We start from the raw sequence: 18,159 nt of genomic DNA on the forward strand, positions 1-18,159 counted from the left end.
TGGCATCTATTTCATGGTGGTAAAGGCTAATGTCAAGGGCCTGTGGTTGACCAAGTTCACAACTGACTGCAAAATGTGGGCTATCACAATCCCCAATAACACAAACATCTTACAAGATGGTCTAACACAGACAAATGACTGGTGCCATAGTCACGGACTAAATCTCAATGCCAAGAAATGCATTATAGTGCCTTTTGGGAAAACTGCCACCCAGGCTAATTACTCCATCAATAAGACACCCCTAAGAGTTGACTTGGCTGTCAGGGATCTGGTAACATATGTAGACAGTAATCTGGCCTTTGACCAACATGTGGCCAAGGCAGTAAGAAAACCATTTTATGCTGCCCAATTTATATGTAAAGGCAAGGCATCCAGGTCCAAGGAAGCCATACTGCCACTTTATTCGGCCCTTATCTGATCTATCATTGAGTATAATGCCCCCTTCAGTATGTACCTGAGATATGCAACGGTTGCAATACAAACAAAGGTTCCTCAACAGGAGAATCCAGGGTATAAACACATTATTCTACATGGAATAAATTAAAGTCATATCTCTATACTCTGTCTCCTACAGGTTACTGAGAGGCAAGCTATGCCTGGCATACAAGGCATCCTCAGATTCAGCTGTGATGCACCTTTTGCACATCAACAGAATGAATAGCATCATAACCACTAGATCCAAGGATTTAAATTTTGCTTGTGACATATATAAGATATGTTGACAAGACAGATATGTGTCTCAGAGGAGCCCCGTGCCCTGGAACAGACTCCCCATCCATGTGAAACAGAGTCCATCTCTAATTCTCTTTAAGCATGATCTTAACCAATGGATGGGAAATTTATTTATTCAATTTATTTATTTATTTATTTATTTATTTATTTATTTATTTATTTATTTATTCTTTGTTGACCAGTTTGGTCCCACTAGGTTAGTAGGCTCTTTCTAGGTGAGATGCAAGGTGGTATTTATACTACTAGGGAAGTTTGGCCAGAACACTGGGGAACTTCCCCCACTTGCTCTGGTAATCATGATGAGTAATGCCAGCAATTACAAGTGCATATCCTGGTCCTAGTGCAGTGGTGGCTGGGAGGACATTTGCGCATCATGGAAACTGGAAGTGAGGGAGCAGAGATGAATACTGACTTAGAATATGGTGTGTTTGTTGATTTAGAGGTTTTGCTCCAGCAAAACCTATTTTCAGAGTTGAAAGAAGAAGAAGAAGTTACAGAGTGTGTTGTTTCAACCTTTCAAGGCAGGAGGGTTGTGGGATGATATATTACATGAAATTATGAATCAGAGTGAAACCAAGAATCACAGTGAAGTATCATGGGGAGAGATAATGGAGAAAATAAGGGAAGAGGAGGCAGAGGAAGTTGCAGAAGGAAAAAAGAAAGGGGAAAAGAAGAAAACATATGCTGAGACAGTGACAAGCACACTGAGAGAGAAAAGAGATGAATCAGAGAAGTCCCATTAAACAGGTACAATGTATGGGACAGTGTTGTTTTACCTCTGGGCATTACAATTCAAGAGGTAAGAGCATTTATTCTTATAAATAGACTGTGACATTATATTTGAGACTGTGTAAGGGATGGAAAATTTTATTAGTGAATTTGAGAAGAAAAATGAAAATCTATTGAATGAATATATTATAAAGACTGCATTTAGAGAGACAAAGAAAAATATGCATATACAATTTTGAACTGAGACTGAAAGAGAGACATTATACTGTGGTGGTGGTGAAGTTAGACATTGCCCGTTCAATTCTCAGTTAGAGCGTCTTCTGTGTGGCGACATGCGTGAATGGGCATTCCTTTGTTGAAGGTTGTGCATTAGGCCCGGCAAGCCAGCACGTAAAAATCTACTGCCAATCATTCGTGGACCGGAGTTCCGCTGTGGTGACCCCTAACCGGGAAAAGCCGAAAGACACAAACAAACTGAAAGAGAGACATTAAAAAGACATTTGAAAGACATTTGTAAAGAAGTGTTGGACATTGCAAAAGTTTATGATGATAGGGGTTTATGGATTGTGGGATGGAACAGCAATGTTATTTTGAAAATGGAAAATGACAAAAATTATACATATACCAACTGTTGTAAATGTAGAAGGGAACTGAGGTTTAGTAAAATACCTGGGGGCAAATATGAACATTTTATTTATGAGGAAAAGAGGGGCAAAATAAGATATTATAGTTGTGAAATGGTGGGACGTGGGGCAAAAAATTGTGAATTGGATGTTATAAATGTGAACAAAAAGGACATTTAGCAATGGATTGTACAGAAATAGAAAAAGAAAAGAAAAGAAAATTGAAGAAAGAAAATGATAAGATAAAACAAATAGAAAAAAATAAAAATGACAAACAAAGAAGGAAGTTAGTGAGGAAGAATTGGAGAGAGGTGTAGAAAAAAAATTCAGAATTTAGCAAGGAAGAGGATATAAAATAGATAAAAGAGTCAAAGATAGATAAATAAAGTGTAAGAGTATAAATGTAAAAGAAAGAAAGGGAATAGATAAAAATGAAAGTAAGTACAAGGAAAATAAACATTAGCTAACAAATTAAAAATAAAAGAAGGAATAACTTAAAAGTATTATCTATAAATGTAAACAGTCTTATAAATATAACAAGGAAAATAGGAATAATAGAATGGTGCAAAACTTGTGATATAGATATAATTATATTAGAAGATACAAAGTTTATTACAAAAGAAGCAAGATTACAGACAGAAAACGTATGGAATGAGAATATAATATGGAAGCTGAGAAATGAACATTGTTTAGGAATTGCAATTTTTTTCAAGAGAACAGTTTATTTTATTTATTTAATGTTTGTTTACCGGGAAAGTCTGACTTGGAATGAAACCAATTTTCAGCAGAGGTCCAGGGAGAAATGCTGCAGGTGCATGTCTTTGTAACGTGGGAGGAAAACAGAGCACCCAGAGGAAACCCACATAAACTCAGGGAGGACATGCACAGAAGGCACCCCAGCCAAGAATCGAACTGGAGAACCTCTTGCTGTGAGGTGACAATGCTACCATTGCACCACTGTGGCATCACTAGTTAAAATGATAAATAAATTTTTTGTAAGAATGGATAGACTGACTGTCTTAGATATTAGATGGCAGTAAAACCTGTATAGAAGTACAGTAATTTAGGCTTACATAATTGTTAAAGGAAAAATAAGGTTTATTTCATCAAATATTAGATCATGTTATAGTGAACACAAAGATAATAATAGGGGCTTTTAACTGTGATTTAAGAGAAAGAAGAAATGAAAAAGGAAAAGATGTGCAAATATTGAAGGAAGTAATGAAATGTGGAAAGTTGTACTCATGTTAATGAAAAGGATGGACACATGAAAGAAATATGTTTAAAACATAGATTGATAATTTTATAATATCTGAAGGGATAAAAATAATTGAAAAAGAAGTAGTAAAGACAGGATGTTCAGATCATCTAGCAATATGGATAGAAACTGAAGAAAATAAAGAGTATATTAAGATAGAAAAAAGAATAAAAAGAATAAACAAAAAAGAATGGAATACAGAAGGTAATGGAGAGGATGTAATCACAAAATTATGGAAAGAACATTTAACAATGGTACCATTTTACAAAAGTTGGACTGAGTGATGGATAGTATTTAAACAAATATAGAAAAACTTATTTAAGTTGACATATAAACAAAAGAAAGAAAGATAAATAAGAATATTTGGATGTATACAATAGAGGTTTTAAAATTTAAACTATAGCAGAATAGAGTTCTAGGAAAAAGAAAAATTAATATTTGAGAAAAATAAAGAATCAAAATGTCTTATTTAAACAAAGCTATTTAGCACAATTAGAAAAGAAGAGGTATCAGCATATTTAGGAAACATAGTAAAATAGAAAATAGTATAATAAGGTAAATGAATGATAAAAATTGTGAAATGGTGAATTTAAGAACAATCAAACACAAATTGTGGAAGTAATATTCGAATATGTAGAAGAGATGCATAAAAAGAAGGGAAGTAGAGAAGTCCCAACAGCTTGGCGAGTTAAAAAAATCACAGACTTTATGAATAAAGAATTGGAAAAAGAAATAATGATAGAAGAATTAGATAAAATAATTAAGCAAGTTAATATACATTCAGTACTAGATTCAGATAGAATTAGTTATGAAATGTATAAAAAATTTGAGGATTGGCAATAAGTTTATCTTGTAACAATTTTGAATGCATAGTTGGAAGAATGTTTAAAATATAAAGATATTTGTAGTGGAATCTTAAAATTCTGGGTCTATATCAATTTACTGAAGGTTCATTCCCATGAATTTTCATTCATCGAACAATATACAATGAGCATTCACTTCCACAAATGTTCAATTAAACAAATTACTTAACCAGGAAAAGTAATGAGTTGCCCAGCATTCAGACCATCACACAAAGCACAGTATTTTAAACCCACCCAGTTGGGGGGCTGCACCCCCCACCTCCCCTAACTATATATACCAGCTCTGACATCACACTGCTGTGGGGAAAAGGACACATTTCTAATGCTGGGTAACTCATTCCTTTCTCTGGGAAAGTCATTCATTGAATTGAATATTAGCAGAAGTGAACGTTCGGTCTATATTGTTTGATGAACAAAGGTTCACAGAAATGAACCTTTGATAAAGTAATAGAGACCCTAAAATTCTTATGGAAAAAAATGGAATAAAGAAAAAATAAAATAAAATTGGAGGCCAATAATAAACATTATACAGAAGAAGATGGAAAATAAAATACAAAATATAACAGAAGAAATTGCATTGTGTATTAAATGTAGAGGTTGTCAATAACTTTTAATGATTATAAGAGAAGTAGTAGAAGATATTATGAAAGAAGGATAAGAAATTAATACTAGGTGATGTTAACAAAGCTTTTGATACACTGGTGTTAAGAAAATCTATGGATAACTGCAATCTTAGCAAAACATTAAAAGAGTATGCATGACTGCTTATAAAAAACAATAGGGTGAGAATACTGATTAACAGATGGTAAGTAGAGAGTAGAAATGAACAATGGTATTAGACAAGGATGTCAATGAGTAGTATTTTTTTTAATTATGAATTTAACAGTTAACCAAATCAAGGATAAAATGAAAAAAATCAGAAAACAGAGTAGAAAAGTGTGTACAAATTCCAGCAATAATGACTTATGCAGATAATATAGTTTTTGTAACAAAAATATTTTGGATGGAAAGGGTAACTCAATACTTAATAGCATTATTAAAAGGAGAAGGATGGATCTTAATAAAGAAAAAAGTCAAGGATTAGGAAGCAGTAATTGCAGTAGCAGGTATACAATTTACTTTAACTGAAATAAAGGTTTGAGGAACAGAGCTTGGTATTCATGAAATGAAGAAAAGAGAATGGGAAAATTTAATAAGAATTATAAAATAACTATGTTTATTAGGGAAAACATATATGTTATCATATAAAAAGAAAGCACATTTGGTTAATTTCATGTTAATAAGTAAAATGGCATATTGAGTAAGTGTTTTTATGATTCAAAAATATATGAGAAGGAAATAATGGAAATAATGTTCTCTTTTTTATGGGGTTCTAGACTGAATCCAGTTAAAACAAAAGTATTACATAGGAATAAAGAAGGTGATGGATTAGGATTAATAAAACCAATAGTAGCTGGGTTTTCTTTGAATGTATATAAAGTATTAATATGTATAAAGGATAAAGAGCAATTAGTGGGAAACATATTTGTCTGTAAGTACAAAGACATGGGAAGAAGCTAGATCTAATAAAAATAGAAAAGAACATTATAATGATGAAATGCAAATTTGTTTAGTAAAGATAAGAATGTCGAAGATAAAGACTGGTGATGTAAAGGGAAAAAAGGAAATATGATATGAAAAGATAATGGATCAATCATTTTGTATTAATTCATGGCAAAATTGCAAGAAGAAAAAGTAAAAGCTATCAAATAAAGAAATAAATGATGTAAAAATTGAGTGAAATGCATGGATTTTTTCTGGAGGTTAAGTATAAATAAAGTTTCTGTTAAAAGTAATATGTCATATAAAGAGAAACACTTTTTAATATACTGGGTGAACGGGAAATAGCAGAACATGTGTTTCTAAGAAGTGAAAGAGTAAGCAATTTATGGAAAAACTGTGTGAAAAAAATTTCTTTGGAAATATAAAAGAAAAAGATAAACATGGATATGGTAGCAAAATGACATTACATGAATATTAAAAAAGAGAAGAAATAAGAATAGATAAAATAATATTTTATGTTTCATGGGTTATTTGGAATGAAATCTGAGTGAAATTATGTTTAATGGGAAATAGGTTTTTCCAGCAATTATAAAAAGAATCAAATGGTTGTGGAAGAAGGAATGGGGGTCCAGTAAAGAAAATATTGTTGGTTCTTCTTTATTGTGAATGTCGATGAGGAAATATGCAAATATATAATATTGGTATAAATATGTTGCAAATAGAATACAAATAAAGGACCCCTACATTTTTGATAGGTGCTGTGGGATCTCTTACATCCACCTAAACTACCACTAACTCAACTAGATAGGGTCTTGGTTTAATGTCTCATTCGAAGGCTGGCACACTCAAGAGTGCAGCACCCCCCCCCCATACTGCATTACAGTGTCAGTAATCAATCTACCTGGTGTGTGAATAGAACCCACTGCTGGGTTTATGTCCTATTGGTGAATGATCACATAACTGAACATATCATCTTGTTGACAGTGCAGGCTATCAAACCATTCTAAGATCACGTTATGGTAGGGATCAGGAAATTTGCCCATTTCTCCACTGCAGTGCGAACTTGGAGTTGATATACATAATTAGTGAGGGGGTTTGATGGCCTGCATTGTTGATGAGATGATGTTTGACAATATGGCCATTCGCTGATATGACATTGACCCCCTTTTGCACCAAAGGTGAGTGTGTTACTTGTTGCACCACTAACAATGTTAAGAAATTCACCCGGGTTTGGCCCACCATCTCTGATAGCCACAGGCAGACAGTAATGTCCTAACTAACATACCCCCCACACACACATACAGATGACCTCTAGAAACTTTCTAACATACCCCTCCTAATAAATGCCCATGATGCATAGGGACAGAATTGGGTTGGATTGCATGACTAGGCTTATGAAGACCCTGGTGGTCATTAGCCTAGTATATACCTATGTTTATTAAATTATCACTTAAGACATAGGCAAACGTACATTAATATAAAATAATACAAACCATATTAACATGTTTCCAGTTACATACAATATACCTTATACATCACATACTGTATGTTCTTTTTTATAACTATCATCAGTCCAACGTTACATAAATTACTCAATTCCTGCCTTCCTTAGACCTCACTCCTCCTCTTGAACATCATTTTGCATGTGGTGTTCCCACAATTCCCATTTATTTCTATGTAATTTGCTCCTTCCCTTTTCTAAACATTGCACCTACAGTTCTTTTATAGCTGTTACAATATTCAACACTTAAAATACAATTGGTTTAGACTTTGATTTCCATTTGTATTAATTGCTTTTTTGGCAGACAGCTAAATTAAACTTAACAAAGCTTTACTATGTCTAGACAATTCAGATCATGTATCGCACCTAGATAAAAAGAATAATTTCCTTATTTACACCCATTTGCTCACCCAATACTTCTGACAGAATACTCTGTAGAGAATTTTTAAACAAATGTCAATACATAAATAAATAAATAAAAATCCTAAACGTTCTAGAGTTTGTTCCATACTTTGAAGGCATACATATGTCCTCCCATTTTCTCTTGTAAATTGCTTATCCAATTTCTTTTTCCAATCTTTTCTAACCTCCTCTGTTTTATTCGTATAGTTATCTTGCCATATGTTATATGCCCTAGTAACTGTCCCTTTCTTAACAGCAGCTTTTCTTCTAGATTCAACTAAAAACTCCACCAGAGCAGATCTTTCAGTTAGGATTCTCTTATCCCTTTGTCTTTTTTTGTACTCTGAGATCAAACCCTGGTAGGGAAAATGGTCTCTGTGTCTTCCTGGCCTCATCGCATTCTATTACCTTTCCCTCTCTAGTTATTTGATCCAAAATCTTGGTTCCTTTGCCAGTTTTCTCCAATAAATTCCAGCCCCCTCATTCCTATTCTCCATACCCCTACTTGCAGTCATCCCTGTCGGCAAAATTTCCTTTCTTAATTATCATGTTGGCTTAGTTCTTAAAATACTTTCTGTTACTTTATGAATGTGATACTCTGCATGTCTGCTGTTATTCTCCTTAAGGATCTGGAGCCAAAAATCACACCTCTCCTTATTTCTTGAATTTGCCTCCTGCTTCATAATCATCACTTTCCACTTTGAATCACAATTTTCTTCTTGTGTTATGTATATGAGCCTTAACTATCTAGCTCTAAAATATCCCTTCAAGTTAGGTAATCCTAAACCACCTTGTTCTATTGGAAGAATAAGCTTATTCCACTTAACTCTTGCCATCTTCCCTCCCAGATAAATTCCTTCAACTCTTTATTACTTATTGTCCACAACTTCTACTCCAATTGATGAAATATGTCTGACCTGTATATATAACTAATGGACTAAAATATTTTCACTGCTTGTATCTTACTATACATATCCATAAACAAGAAATTTTATTTTCTCAGGTTTTGTACTATATCCTTAATTGCTATAACAAAAGCCTTTTTAATACATTCTCCTAAGTTCATCTTATTGTGTCCCTATACATATGGACATTGTTGAACCAGTTCATATGTGACTACATAATTTATGGCTACAGCCTTTGTTTTATCTTCATTAATTATATATCCCCAAAAGACTAGAAATGGTCTCAAAATATTCCACAATACTAAGATCTCTTTTTCTGGAGTTGCCAGGTACAAAATAATATAATCTACAAATAAAGCCAACTTTTCTTGATTCCTACAACAATTACATCCTTGAATTGCTATATCCCTTTTATTTTCTTTGCCAATGGCTCTAAATATAAAGCAAATAACAAAGTGGAAAGAGGAAACCACTGCCTGGTGCTTCTGTTCAGAAACAATTTTCATAGAGGAACCTTCCCACTTTCATTCTTGCCTCCAAAGCTTCATATATCATCCTAATTAACATTATTGCATCAGAGAATGCAAATGCTTTCAATGCTCTCCTAATACAACCCCAGCGTACTCTGTCAAATGCTTTCTCTGCTTCAAGATCCACCAACAGTTGTATTTTCTTACCTTCTAATTCTTTCTGGATCACCATTGTTCTATTAATGTTGTCAAATGTTTGCTTCCCCTCTATAAAACCACATAGAGCCATATCTATCAATTTTGGCAATATCTGTGTTATCCTTTTATCTAGTATAGACATAAACACTTTATAATCATGGTTTAAAATTGAAATGGGCCTATATGAAGCTGGGTTGATGGGTCTTTACCTTCTTTAGGTATTACAGCCACCATTGGTTTCTTTCAAGCTGTTGGTGCTTCCCCTCCCTTTAAAAATACTGTTAAACAAAACCTTCCAGATCTTTATCACTTTCTTCCCTTCTAACTTCCAAATTTCCACAGGAATAATATCTGTTCATGGAGACTTTCCTGAAGATTGATTATAAATCACTGCTTTTTTTTAATCTCATCTCCTCCAACCTTACCTGTAAATTGTTCAGCCTTATCCACTTCTAACCATGGCATACTTAAGTCTTCCAAAAATATTTCTACTTGGGCTCTTTCTTGATTTCTTCATCCCTCTGCTTTATACAAATGTCCTTTAAACTTTCATGATATCTCTAATGCCTCTACAGGATCGCTGGTTATTTTTCTTGTTCTAGGCTTCCTATGTTTGGCAACAACCCTTTCTATGTTCTGTTGCTTAACTCATTGTGCTAAATGTTTTTGCACTCTGGAGTTATTATCAAAATATAGTTATTTAACAGCAGTCTTTCTAAACTCATGCATACTATCCATATACTCCATTATTTCTCTTTAGCACTCTGCAGTTGCAACTCTTCTTGTTCTCTTGTTAATGTGCAATACTTTAACCTTTGTCAGCCCTTCAAAATAATTTCTATTATTTCTTAACCATATCTCTTTATTTTATTTCTAGTGTATTTTTAAAACTCCATTTTCATTTTATCTTACTCACTAGCTATAGTTTCTGAAGAAATGTCTGTCTTTCCTAAAAACTCTGATGAATTTCCACTACCCATTCTTTAAATTCCACTCATTTTAATAGGTAGGTGTGTTTTTTATTGATGCACTATCTGAAATTGTTATTGGATGTGTGCCGAAGCTTTCAATTAAATGCACATATTTCTGTGGAATAAAATGCCTATCTAGTCTAGCCTGGCTATTGTACCTTGGGGAATAATATGTAAATCTCCCTGAGTTCCTACTACTGAATTCAAGTCTTCAATATGAAATATTTTCATAAATGTCTTCAGAAATCCACCCTCTTTTGTTATATTTTCCTTTCTATGTTTCCAGATACATTCTTACCATTGAAAATGAAGTTCCATTCCCCACCTATAAGCAATATTTCCTGCTGAAAATTTGTTATTTCTTCCCAAATTTTATTAAGCTCCATAATAGCATTTTTTTTGTGGAATTTAAATACCTGCTAGTATAATCCTCCGCACTTGCCAATAGTCATTTACTACCAAAAACCTACTATTATTGTCATTTTTTACTCTTCTATCACTATTGAGGCTTCTCTAACAATTAGTCTTATTACTCACATGTTTCTTTGTCCTTGATATTCTGCTGAATATCCATCCTGACATCCTTTATTTATCAAATTCACATGCTCGTTTCTTCCAAATGTGTCTCTTGCAACACTGCTATTTACACCCTGCATTTCCTTAATATAATTCAACACTCTTACCTTTCTGTCTATACCTGTAAGGCCATTTATATTCCAAGATAAAATGGATTGTATAGTCATTATGATAAGAAGTTACTGTTCCCACCTATTATCCATGACAGCTTTTTGAAGGTACACACAAATGTTTGCTAGGCTGAACTTCTATACAGTTATTTCTTGTCATCCCTATTTATACCTGTCAACCTCTCAATGCAAGAAATCTGGACAAAGCCAGAAATAATGGAGGGACAAAGGCCCAAAAATAGGTAATTGTTGCTCCTATAAACATAGAAAGTTGCTAAAATAACAGTTTTTGGATTATTGTATATTTCTAGAAGGATATGAAGTGTGAAACTCAAATGTCTGTCATTATTTAGTATTATTTAATTACTTCAATCCTCAATGATTTTCCAGATCACCAGAAATTTTATGAGAAACAGACTAAAAATATGAGGTAAAAACCTGGACATTCTGCAAAAAACAGGACAGTTGAGAGGTTTGTCTCTATTTCACTCCATGTCATATTTTAAAGACTTTTTTTGATAATGAAAACCCTTAAAAAAAAAATAAACACATTTTAAGAATACCCCACAACATATTGACATAAAACAAGTACAGAAAACTATACACATCTTCAAAAACTGAAGTTTAACCCTCCAGATAGGAAAAACTGCCCCAAACTGATAGTATCACCCACAGGCCTACCTAACCTAAAATTAGGGTTACCCATGCTGAAGTACATGTTACAGCATCTACTCCTACTTTACAGTGATTGGTGCCTGTTCTTTTCTTATCCCTCTCCCATTCCCAAATGTGAAAAACAGTGGGTATGCTTTTAGAAAACATTAACTTATACCTTTAAGAAAATGTGCACTAGTTTTTTTTAAATAAAACTAAATCATACACTGTTCTATTAAATGTATTAAGCCTGCTAGGGAAGCTGCAATCTCTTACTCACTTCCAATAATTTCAAGCTTTATTTTTTATTGAACTGCTTTCCCTTGTACCCTTAAATTTTGCATTTCCCCTCAGCAGAGAATGCTCAGAGCTCTAAGGATTAAATGCTTGCACCCACAGAAAGCTCATCTCCATGGAAACATAATCAACAATGAGAAAATCAGCTAACAACTCTGCAGATGCATGAAGGAATCTTTGTCAGTTTCACTCAGAACAGAATATACAACTGTCTTCAACTGCAGACTTCTTGATTCCTAATGAGCATTTGATACAGGAAATAAACAAACTAATATCATTGCATATGGAAGAAACTTAGAACTTCTCACAGCTTTCATCATTTTGTCTTATTTTTCAAGCATACCTGCTTACAAAAAATACTTGTTTTTAGATTTAGCCAGTGGCATTAATCCAGACATTCACCTTTACAAAAATAAGAGAAAACAGCTCTACTCTACATATAATATAAGCAGTGCACTTTTACACCACACCCCACCCCAGCAGCCAAAAATTACAGCATGCTAAATTAAACTCACTTTTGAACAGCATCTCTTCATATATGACATTGTAAAGCCAATATTTCTTACAACTAAAAAAGTACTTTTTACTTTAATATCTTTATCCCATGTAACAATCACTGAAAAAATTCACCTCACCCCCACATTTAAAATATACCTGTCTACACAAAACGGATTTACTATACTAACTGCTTTACTATATAACATGCAGTTTATATCATGAAATGTTTTATTTAAATAATATTAAGAATAAAAAACATTTACTTTTTTTCCCTTTTAGTGCCCTTATAAACATTAATGACATGAAATGGGGTATATGCTTTACAGCCCATCCACAAGTTTTACAAAGTCAATAGAAGTCCAATCTTTCTCAGACACTTTTACTTGCAACATCATATTTCACAAATATGACTGATACTTTATAATCGCACATTTATTCACTAACTTCACTGTTGCTGTTGTTCCTTTTTATCCACATCTTCCAACCCCAGACCCTGGCTCAAGTCCAAGGTACTCCAGATTCTTCTAGTCAACTCCTGTGCTTTTTTCAGTAAGATTGGAAAATGTTTCACTGGCAAAGTCTATTAAACCTTGTAGCCTGGGAACAAAAATGCTGGCAGCGGTATATTAGATAACTGCTTTATTGGACCTTTCCGAGCCTTCTTCAGACAAAAAACAGTGAAAAAGTATCAAGCAACATTTAAATACATTGATCTATTAAAACATCAATTAACATTTAAAGCGGAATGCCTTAACACTGGTATACTCATCCTTTTACTATACCTTAAAACACATTATGTATTTTAACTGTCAATTAAAAATAAAAATAATTTACATATAAATATAAAAATTAATGCATTGAAAAAATGAATAAAAAACTTTAAAAGTGATACTGATAATAGTTATAATTCATGCATGTTTATAAAATTCAATTCCTGTTAAGGGACAATAAATGCAATACACATTTTATGGAAAGTGCATCATTCAGCCCTGGAAATAAATGGGCATTTGTCAAAATCTGCCATTTGAGTTCATCTACTTCTAACTTAATTTTCCATGGGCCCCCTCTAATATCATTAATTCTTCTTTGTAATATAATAAACTTAAAATGATGGTCGGGGTTAAAGAGAATGTGTTTAGCTAGAGCGTTATTAACATCTCTATTGTTAATGGCGTAACAATGTTCGTATACTCTTTGCTTAAATTTACGCTCCGTTTTACCTATATAAAATGCCTTACAGGATTGGCATAAGGCTGCGTAAACTACTGCTTGAGATTCACAATTAAATCTAGAATTAATGTTATATTTAATATTGTTGATGATGCAACTATTTGCTACCAAAATATTTTTACACTGTGCACAACAACCACATTTGAACATCCCCTTGATCTTAGAATGTGTTTTACATATTTCATTCTTTCTTTCAAGTATACTTTTGAGATTTGAGCCTCTTTTGTATGTTAATATGGGTTTATCACCCAAAACACCTAACAATGCTTCATTGCCTTTAATAAGAGCCCAATTTTTGTACAAAATATATCTTATCTTATCATGGTCAGTTGAAAAAGTATGCAAAAAGCTAATATTAAATGGCAATTTATTAGTGTTAGGTGCCAAAGCGTTGGGAGGCTCACTTGTAGGGGTACTACAAATTTCAACTAAGGTACAGTTGGCATTTTCTTCCAATCCATCTCTTAACTTTAACAAAGGAAGGTAAAAACCAGAATTTCTTTTGTGTTTTACTTCATTACTAATAGATGAAACTAGGTACTTAGGGTAACCTCTATTGAAAAACATTTCTTGCAATAAATTACATTCTTCCTCAAACTGAATATCATCAGAAACCATTCTTGCAGCTCTCACCATCTGCCCTTTAATTGATGTTTTAATAGATCAATGTATTTAAATGTTGCTTGATACTTTTTCACTGTTTTTTGTCTGAAGAAGGCTCGGAAAGGTCCGGGCCGAAAGCGCTTACAATAAAGCAGTTATCTAATATACCGCTGCCAGCATTTTTGTTCCCAGGCTACAAGGTTTAATAGTTTTTGCTTTTGGAAGTTCTTTTCGTGGTTAAGATGGCCAGTGGGAACGGAGCTGAATCGCAGCCTTTGTTCGATGAAACCGAAGAGGTTTCGCAAGGAAGTACCAACGGAAATACCAATGGTTCAAACAACAACAGGAATAGTATGCGACAGGAAGACGCTATCGGCAACCTGACCGCATTAGTGCAAGTGCTCCTCGGACGAGTGGAAGCACTGACGCAGAAAGTGGATGCCTCAGCCTCAGTTTTTGGAAGTAACCACCGAGTTACCAACAATCTACTCAACATTACAGACTCTAATGGATTTTTAACTAATAATAACCCCTCGACATCAAAAGAAGCAGGATTACAGCCTACTTATGCTTCTAGGCTCGGTTCCGCCTCTACTTCTAATACGCTTGGTGGATCCGCAGTCAGCATACAACCTGGTCAAGGTAATCCTATCATTAATTCACAAAACGGAAGTAGGTTAAATGAAAATAATGTGTCTGGTATAGTTAACAATACTGAAACACAGACTAATCTTCCATCTGTGTCTACGTTTTTTAGGAACAATGATTTTTTTAATAATTCCTTCAATCACCGGCTTTCCGGTAGTGACTCTAATGACTCTCAGGTAAATAATTTGTTAACTCTGATAGACGAACTTGACGGAAAGATGTTCAAATGTAGGAAACTTCAACTAGAAGTTTCCTACCTACAAGAATGCATTATTAAACAGGTTGTTCCCAAAGGCCTTCGCCAATGGAGATATCCTGCAGGCCTCCAAGCAGGATCTCCTTTCCATCAAGAGTTGATACAACTGTTTGACCGTCAAGCTTTAGAGTTTCTTAAAGCTCTTATTAATTACTATAATTCAGAAATTAACTCATATAAATCAGACTTGGACATTCTAGATCAGGTAATTAAAAATCATGTTGATTTTCCTAGATACAAGTTTGAATATTGCCGTGTGTTCACAAGCATTGACACAGCAATTGATAAATTATTGGCAACTAAGAAGAAGAAATTGGTTAGAGATGTGCAAGCATATTCCAAGGGCCAGGTTTATCCTGACCCCCCTGGCAACCGCTCTAATAATGGTACAAGCACATTGGTGGATAATGATATTCCATCAAATAATAGCACTAATATTGGTCCATCGAACACGGATAATACACACTCTGATGAACCTTTGCGACGTAGCGAAAGACTACAGAATCGTAATAATAACACTAGTGGTACTAGTAATGAGAATGGTCAGGGTTTTCAGTTGAGAGGACACCCTGTGACCAATCAAGGTCAGAAGAACTACAACAACTCGAAACCATCGAGGAACAACAAACGTCAACGCAGGAGATGATTAATAAGCCTGATGAAATTTCTAACCTAAAAATTGTAACTTCATCTAAAGGCGACTTTAAGATCTATAATTATACCTGTGTTGACATTGATAGCACCATGGTAGACTTTCTATCCAAAGGCCTCACCTTTGTTCCTTCAAGAAGTATGAACATCGCAGACACTATTATAGACTTTAAGTTGTTCGTAGGCAAACTAAATCTGAATGTGCTCTTGGGCAATTCCACATCAGATAACACCTCTTTTAAGGTTGCTAGTGTTTTTAATCCATCTATACATCCTGACTTAACAACATTTGAGAAAATGTGTGAATTTGATTTGAGAGCAATTAAAAATGCAACTCAAATTGATAAAAAGTATAATAACCTAAATAGTGACGAGCGTGACCTTATTGTGTTATTACAAAATTGCAATGTTAGGATTATGAAACCTGACAAAGGTGGAGGGTTAGTTTTAATGGACCAACCAGTGTATATTGACAATATCTTAACCCACCTTAGTACTGATTCTTATTGCCAAGTTTCACTTAATGAAGTCAATGGAGCATATAGAAGAATTAAGCAGGTCATTGAAGACTTATTTCTAGATACATCTATTGACCTAGAGTTATATAATTACTTGATGATGTTAGCTCCAACTATTCCAGCTATCTTTGGCACACCCAAGATTCATAAATCTATACTAGAACCCCCATTTAGAATAATAGTAGATGGTAGAGGCTCTATAACTTATGGGTGTGCAAAATATATTGACACGATTCTTAAACCATTTCTTGACACTGAAACACAAATCTGTAAAGATTCGTGGTCCTTTCTACAGAACATTAACAAGTTAGATTTCCAACCAGATTGTTTGTTCTTAACTGTTGATGTTAAGGACCTTTATACGGTTATCCCCCATGATCTAGGTATTGAATGGGTTGCTGAATTATTAGTTAAAAAGAAAGCTGACCACAACATTATATATTTGGTCACTACATTACTGGATATTGTGTTGACAAACAATTATATGACTTTTGATAATAATTATTATCTGCAAAAGTCAGGTGTCGCTATGGGTTCCCCATGCGGCGGAAGTTTTGCCAACACGGTCATGGCACTTTGGGAACACAATTACCTGTTTTCAGAACCTCTTTTTAAAAACAACGTCTATTGGTATACAAGATACCAAGACGATATGTTTTACTTATGGACAGGTGATTATAGTATTATACCTGATTTTATCAATAAACTGACTGAGAAAACTTCATTCTTAGAATTCACTTACGAATTAAGTAACAAATCTATAAGTTTTCTTGACATTCTTCTAGAGAAAGATGAGCATAATTCTTGCTTCAAAAGCAGAATATACAGGAAGCCTACATACTCTAATATATTCTTGCACTACACTAGTTGCCATCCTCACCATCAAAAACGCGCCGTTATTAAAGGGCAGATGGTGAGAGCTGCAAGAATGGTTTCTGATGATATTCAGTTTGAGGAAGAATGTAATTTATTGCAAGAAATGTTTTTCAATAGAGGTTACCCTAAGTACCTAGTTTCATCTATTAGTAATGAAGTAAAACACAAAAGAAATTCTGGTTTTTACCTTCCTTTGTTAAAGTTAAGAGATGGATTGGAAGAAAATGCCAACTGTACCTTAGTTGAAATTTGTAGTACCCCTACAAGTGAGCCTCCCAACGCTTTGGCACCTAACACTAATAAATTGCCATTTAATATTAGCTTTTTGCATACTTTTTCAACTGACCATGATAAGATAAGATATATTTTGTACAAAAATTGGGCTCTTATTAAAGGCAATGAAGCATTGTTAGGTGTTTTGGGTGATAAACCCATATTAACATACAAAAGAGGCTCATATCTCAAAAGTATACTTGAAAGAAAGAATGAAATATGTAAAACACATTCTAAGATCAAGGGGATGTTCAAATGTGGTTGTTGTGCACAGTGTAAAAATATTTTGGTAGCAAATAGTTGCATCATCAACAATATTAAATATAACATTAATTCTAGATTTAATTGTGAATCTCAAGCAGTAGTTTACGCAGCCTTATGCCAATCCTGTAAGGCATTTTATATAGGTAAAACGGAGCGTAAATTTAAGCAAAGAGTATCTGAACATTGTTCGCCATTAACAATAGAGATGTTAATAACGCTCTAGCTAAACACATTCTCTTTAACCCGACCATCATTTTAAGTTTATTATATTACAAAGAAGAATTAATGATATTAGAGGGGGCCCATGGAAAATTAAGTTAGAAGTAGATGAACTCAAATGGCAGATTTTGACAAATGCCCATTTATTTCCAGGGCTGAATGATGCACTTTCCATAAAATGTGTATTGCATTTATTGTCCCTTAACAGGAATTGAATTTTATAAACATGCATGAATTATAACTATTATCAGTATCACTTTTAAAGTTTTTTATTCATTTTTTCAATGCATTA

The sequence above is a fragment of the Protopterus annectens genome, chromosome 11.part0 (genome assembly GCF_019279795.1).
Source record: "Protopterus annectens isolate FY-2018-M chromosome 11.part0, PAN1.0, whole genome shotgun sequence".
Classification (NCBI taxonomy): domain Eukaryota; kingdom Metazoa; phylum Chordata; order Ceratodontiformes; family Protopteridae; genus Protopterus; species Protopterus annectens.